The following is a 6,493-nucleotide window of genomic DNA, read 5'->3' as shown; positions in this document are numbered from 1 at the left end:
TAGCAATATTTGCAAACTTACAGTATGTAACTGAGCACAAATAGCAAACAGATAACTATATCGGCGTTAGTGTTACCCCTCTATCTGTGTATTTATATTGTGTATAGAGTTGACAACTCGTGTAGCAAGTCTTCCCCAGAAAGAAGTTCCTCCCAGAACACCTCTCCATCTCCACCTCCATCCTCCTTCCATGGAACCAGCAGGAGTAGAGATTCAACCAAACCACCACTCTGAGCCTAAGTTGTGTTATCGTGCGACTTGTACAAAGTTTAAAAAAAAAAATTAAAAAAAGACTAAAATACCACAAAAAAAATCATATAAGACAAAATGCAAAAAAAAAGAAGAGCAAATACTAACATAAATGTCATAAAGTTAGTGCTCACCCACCTCACCCCACCGACCTCTCTCCGAAACCTTCCCCATGTTCCCATTCATGAATCTGACTGCAACCCTGGGCTAGACCCCCCCCCCCACCCTTCCAGACCTCTGACCCCTCTCAACCCCAGGCCACACCCATTCCCAGACCATTTCTGCATGCGCCACGGAGCCTTGCTGCGCTGCTTCTATTATTCCATTCGAAGCTTGTTGGAACAGCCCTATACCCTGCCCCTCATGTGATGTCATCTGAGCAGTGCAGTGCTCCCTTTGCAAAGGCTGCGACTGATCAGTGCCATGTTACAAAGGGTGATGCTTGGTCGGTGTGTGTTTGCAAAACAGCGAGTGGGATCCAGAGAAAAGTTGGAATTCGTGCGTGTGAGAATCTGTGTGCGTGTGTGCGTGTGTGTAGTTGGTGCAGACATTTAATTTACTTACTAACTGCACAGGCGCTGCCTGGGTGACATCATGCCTGCCAGCCAACCAACTGTAGAATGCAAAAGCAATGCAAGTGTGGCATGCCTCTGTACCCAGTGTGTGTACGGTGCCTGCCCTGGAAAAGTATGGGAAAAAAAATCTTAATGTTACATATATAAATGAAAAAGAAAATAAGCTTCTTTTTTTTTTTAGAAGAACATATAAAAGAAACGTGTTTCTTTGTTTGAGAAAAAAAAATTATACCGTTTTTGCATGAAACGTGTCTTTGAATGCAAAATATGACTTTTAGAGGAGACACTCCCTAGCACATGGCATACAGTGAAAACCGCAGACTTGTCCTTTTGGTTGTGTTTTATTACTTCAGTCTATCTCGATTCTCTGTAATCACGAGCCGGGTGAAAAATCAACACCAGCTGCCTGCCAAATGCTTCTACATGTTGGGCTACGGCTGGCTGTTTTGGCTATTTAACCAGCCACATTATGTTGGCGCTCTAATCAATCCCGAACAGCCCACGTGGGATAAACTGGCCGGTGAATCTCCGATTGACCACACACGCGCTGGCCCGAGGCCCAACCCGGTCGGGTCTCCGTCCCTGATCCCGTCGGGGGCGAGGGCACCGGTCCCAGTGGAAAGCCTGCAGGTGTGACAGCCAGACAGTGTCATAGCTCTTCTGTCACTACGCCACCTTGCCGTACTAACACCATCGACGTGCATCGAACAAAATAATGCAAAAGAAAACGTGTTTCCTCGCGCGGTGCATGATGGGAAACCCTGTGTTTCATTAACTGCACAAAAGAAAAGGAAAAAAAAAAGAAAAAGGAGAGAGAGGGGGGGGATGTGTAAGAGAGCAGAGGGCTTTGCCAGGTCCCTGGTTTGCAGACAGAGAGGGCTGGCAGGGTGGCATAGCGGTTTGGTTAGCTTTCCATAACCGAATTCTCACAAGTTCGATTCCAATCACAACCATGTGTCCGCCTTCAGGGTATTAAAATCCTACTTGCTCTCATTGAAAGTAAAAAAAAAAGAAAGTCGATACCTTTTTTTTTTTCAATTAGATTTCTGGTCGTTTTTATTGCGTCAGAGAATTTGCATACCCTCCCTTACTGCAGTGGAAGGAAGTTTGACCTCGGCGCCAAACAAAACCGGCTGAAACGCTTGTGTACGTCCGGTCCTATGGCACTGTCTTGTTTTTGAGGCGTCTTACTGTGTCCCCCGCCAACGTTAGGCCACGTGACGTGTGACGTGTCTGGACTTTTAAGAGCCGGCACGCCCAATTGAGACTTCCCTCCGATCTCCTAGCGCAGGGGTCCCCAATGACTTTTCATAGCGGGCCACTTTTAGGGCCACGGGCCACTCAACCTCCAGCAGCACGTTGTTCGTTAGTTTGTTTTGGTGTCGATACGTTGCAGGTATTATAATTTAAACAGAGATTTTTCATCTATTTTTCGATATATTACTAGTCTTACTTTTACTAAGAAATTTATTATTTTATTATTTTTTTTTGGTTAGGGAAATAAAAAAAATTCTTCCTTCTGGCATTTCTCCAAAAATTCTCGCGGACCATAAATCAACCCGTCACGGGCCGGACGTGGCCCGCGGGCCGCCTATTGGGGACCCCTCTCCTAGCAAGTGAAATTAAGGCAAGAATTCACCGGAAGTTCTAGAAACACACATTTTTCAAGAACCTCGGCCGTTTGCTCGCCGCGAGCGATTGTAAAACATAGTCTGAATGACGAGGACCAACTTGTGTTTTCCGTCTGGTTCGCTGGAGCCACAGTCAGACGGACCAGTGTGGCCGGCTGCCGCTGTTTTGGGCCTCTACTGTTTCCCCTCCCAGACTTGGAGAAGGGGGGCAGTCGGACCCGGGTCTGCGGACGGTGCGAGGCGCGTGGCTCTGAGGAGCATCGGTTCACCGCTGTGCTAGATTGCACGCGAGACTCCGCTCCGGGTTTTAGTGGAAGAATGTAAGAGTCTGTCAGATCTGAGCCATTTCTGCTGCTGACGTGAGTTTTTCACCCAACGAAATTAACAAACACTCCTTTGCGTATGCAGAGGGGCGATGCCTACTGTGGCATATTCTGAACACATGATCTACCATCACTCGGAACACCTCTACCATGGCCTTAAATGCTGTAATCACGGGCGTCCGGGTGGCGTGGCGGTCTATTCCGTTGCCGACCAACACGGGGATCGCCGGTTCGAGTACCCCGCGTTACCTCCGGCTTGGTCGGGCGTCCCTACAGACACAATTGGCCGTGTCTGCGGGCGGGAAGCCGGATGTGGGTATGTGTCCTGGTCGCTGCACTAGCGCCTCCTCTGGTGGCTCGGGGTGCCTGGTCGGGGTGGGGGGAATAGCGTGCTCCTCCCACCCGCTACGTCCCCCTGGCGAAACTCCTCACTGTCAGGTGAAAAGAAGCGGCTGGCGATTCCACACGTATCGGAGGAGTTATGTGGTAGTCTGCAGCCCTCCCCGGATCGGCAGAGGGGGTGCAGCAGCGACTGGGACGGCTCAGAAGAGTCGGGTAATTGGCAGGGTAGGGGGGGTCCAGAATTTTTTTTTTAACTGTAATTGAAGTTGAAAGATCCCGAGGACGGTATGGCTAAAGGTAGCACACAGGTGATTCTGAGTGGGGCAGACACTGCACTGACTGATGACTAAAATGCATCGACATATAAAGTTTCTGAGTTAACGTCTGTGTTTCTTTCGCTATGCCCTATGACGTCTCACCTCCTATTTCATACTGGTAAAGCATAGTCGGTATTAGAATGTAGAAAAAAAACCATATGCAACTCCTATCTGTGTAAATTCAACGACGTACCATTCCCCTCAAGTTTTCTGCTGACGTACAATCTAAAAAAAAAAAAAAACCTCACGCTTCTTTTTATTTGATTGATTTTTGGTGAATTGACGGGGGGGCGGGGCAGTGTGAGCGTGCTTTGCTATTGGTTGAGGACTGAGAAGGGGACGGCGCATGACGGGAGAAAGCGGCAACTACAATGGGGGAATGGTCCTTTTCGTTAACATTGCCCATAAACGAAGCTTTGTGTGCCGGAGCTGTTCTGACAAAACGGCTCGGCCTCCTCCGATACTCTAAAACCCGGATCCACTGACGGCCTGGTCGGTACCCAGTGACGGCCTGGTCAGGACCCACTGACGGCCTGGTCGGTACCCACTGACGGCCTGGTCAGTATCCGGCTAGCGACGTCATCTGTGCTCCTCGCGATCAGTGCTGCGTTCGAAAGACGCATAGTTGTACAGTTCCTTCCTTGGGTGCGAGAAGACAGGTGACGCGGCGCGCGCGTCCTGCCCGGTCCGCGAGAGCGCTGGACAGGACGCTCGTGGGCATGAATGTAAACTGCCAACGTTTTAAGTTCTTACAAAGATTTCCTATTTTTATAAAGCTTTCCTTCGTTTTGCTTTTGTTACCTTCAGAACGAGACGTTTCACGGAGAAAAAAACAACAACAACAACAACAACCCTGACAACAAGCAGCTATTGGTTCTTTTTTTTTCTTATTCTTCTTTTTTTCGGTGACAAAACAGCATTAGATGTTTGCCGTTTTGTGTGACTGTACATATCTCTACCTACTGCTAATGTATTATTATTATTATTATTATTATTTACTGCTACCTGTCATCGCTGCTGATTTTGAACCATCTCAACGGACGTTGTTTGTCTGAGAAGATGGCTGTCGCCTGGAATGTTCCACCTTGCAAGGAGGGGGAGGGGTGAGGGAGGAATATACCACTTGGGCAGTTTTAAAGCGGGTGGGGGGGGGACCCGGGCTGTGTGTGTGTGTTGGGGGGGGGGGCGACAGCGTGGACTCCCCCTCTCTCTCTCTCTCTCTCTCTCTCTCTCTCTCTCTACCTCTACCTGGAGAGGACGCCACTCCCTCTGGACTGAGGCCACAGGTGCCAAGAACACGTTAGCACTTGTAGCACAACAGTGTCTTGTTTTGCTATTACAGTACAGATATTTTCTTTGAAAATCTCCTATAGTAAATATCAAAGTTTTTTTTTGTTTTGTTTTTGTTTTTGTTTTCATTTTATTTTTTTGCATATATTACCAATCCCATGTATCATACGCATATATACGGGACATGACGCCGCCACAAAGTGTAATTCCTGCGATGACCCACGGCTAGTTTTTGGAGGTTGAAATTTTGCCAAAGGTGACAAAGTTGTTGCTGCATTTTTAATTTTACCCTCATGGCTCTATTTTGTTCACAGCAATTCTGTACCCGGTATCGTTAAAAAAAAAAAAAAAAAAAACCCCGCCCACGTGCCATCTAATCAAGCAATAAATACAAATAGATGAAACCCACGCGATAAAGAGATACAATCTTTGAGGAAATGCGAAATGCTGCATTGACGTTTTATCCCTTCTACTGTTCTGATTGCTGATGGCGCCGCCGCCGTGGGGCAACCTGCATCACGGCCGCTCGCTCGGAGAGGCCCGACGAGGTGTTTGATTGTACAATGATTCTTGTTTTTTGTATTTTCCTTTACAAAAAATATGTGTCAAAGATGTATTTTTTTTTAACTAGAAGTCAAAGCAAACAGGTGTACCTCTGCATATTTGTACAGATGCCGGTGGGGGAAACGGGGGAAAAAGACAGGAGGAGGACAAAACGATTCTGCTGTAGTCTTGAGATGCAGGTCCGAGCAGACGAGAACAAGATGGCGTAGAGCAAGACTCTGAAAGCGGTCTCTGCTCAGTGGTCAGTGCTCAGCCACAGAGACCCCTGGTTAACTGGCATCACTGAGACAGTTTCTCCTTGCACTACGACGAATATATAATTAAGTAAAACATGTATGCTGCAGCTGCCAGGACCACGACCCTGAAACAGCTTGATTTTTCTTATGAGATTCAAAGTCTGCTTTTGAATCAGCCATTTAGTAAATGTAAAGTTGTAAAGTGTATTTTACTGTAAATAGAACCTGGGGGATATTTTTTGATTCTTTTGTAACAGGAGCTATGAATTTAAAATATATGACAAAGACGTTTACAGCACTATTAAAGAGGTACAACTGTAGCGCAGATGTCCTTCTCCAGAATATCTCACAACAGCCCCACAGTGATTAATGGCAGCCACTTTCAGAGACTGCAGTATACGCCATCTTTCTTCAGACTGCCGGCGTCCCTGGATTAAACTCAGTTGGTCACAGAGACGGCCTCCATTGTCCGGCCTGTCTGCCTGCAATCTCGGTCATGGAGAGAACCCGGCCTAGTAACAGCAGCAGCGCTGCTAGCTCCTGCTGCTCTCGCCCCAGCCATAGATATACATATCAATGGCTGTGGAAGGAGCTAACGAGCTACACAGCTAGCCACTGAGGTGAGATAGGCTCTCTCTGACTAGGAACCCTGTCATGGCTGTTGTCTGTTGCCAGGAAACCAACCCACACAAAGCACAGCGGGGGGGAATGATTTGCAGTCGCACTGTGGGGAGGCAGTCAGGTCAGCTAGCCGGCCCTGATAGGAGGAAGAGAGCCGAGAGAGGGATGGATGGATAGATTAGGCAGAAGGAATTGGGGGAGAAGTGAAAAGAGGGGTAGGGCAGAGGATTTAAATGGTATCAGGGGGGAAATGTGTTGAGGTCTCGTGTCGGACCCGGTGGGGAGGAAGGGGTGCTCTGGCTGCAGTGAGAAATGAGAGAAAGGGGGCCCTTGGGCATATAAAGT

This window comes from Lampris incognitus, chromosome 20 (genome assembly GCF_029633865.1).
Source record: "Lampris incognitus isolate fLamInc1 chromosome 20, fLamInc1.hap2, whole genome shotgun sequence".
Taxonomy (NCBI): domain Eukaryota; kingdom Metazoa; phylum Chordata; class Actinopteri; order Lampriformes; family Lampridae; genus Lampris; species Lampris incognitus.
Note: the sequence above shows the minus strand (reverse complement) of the source record.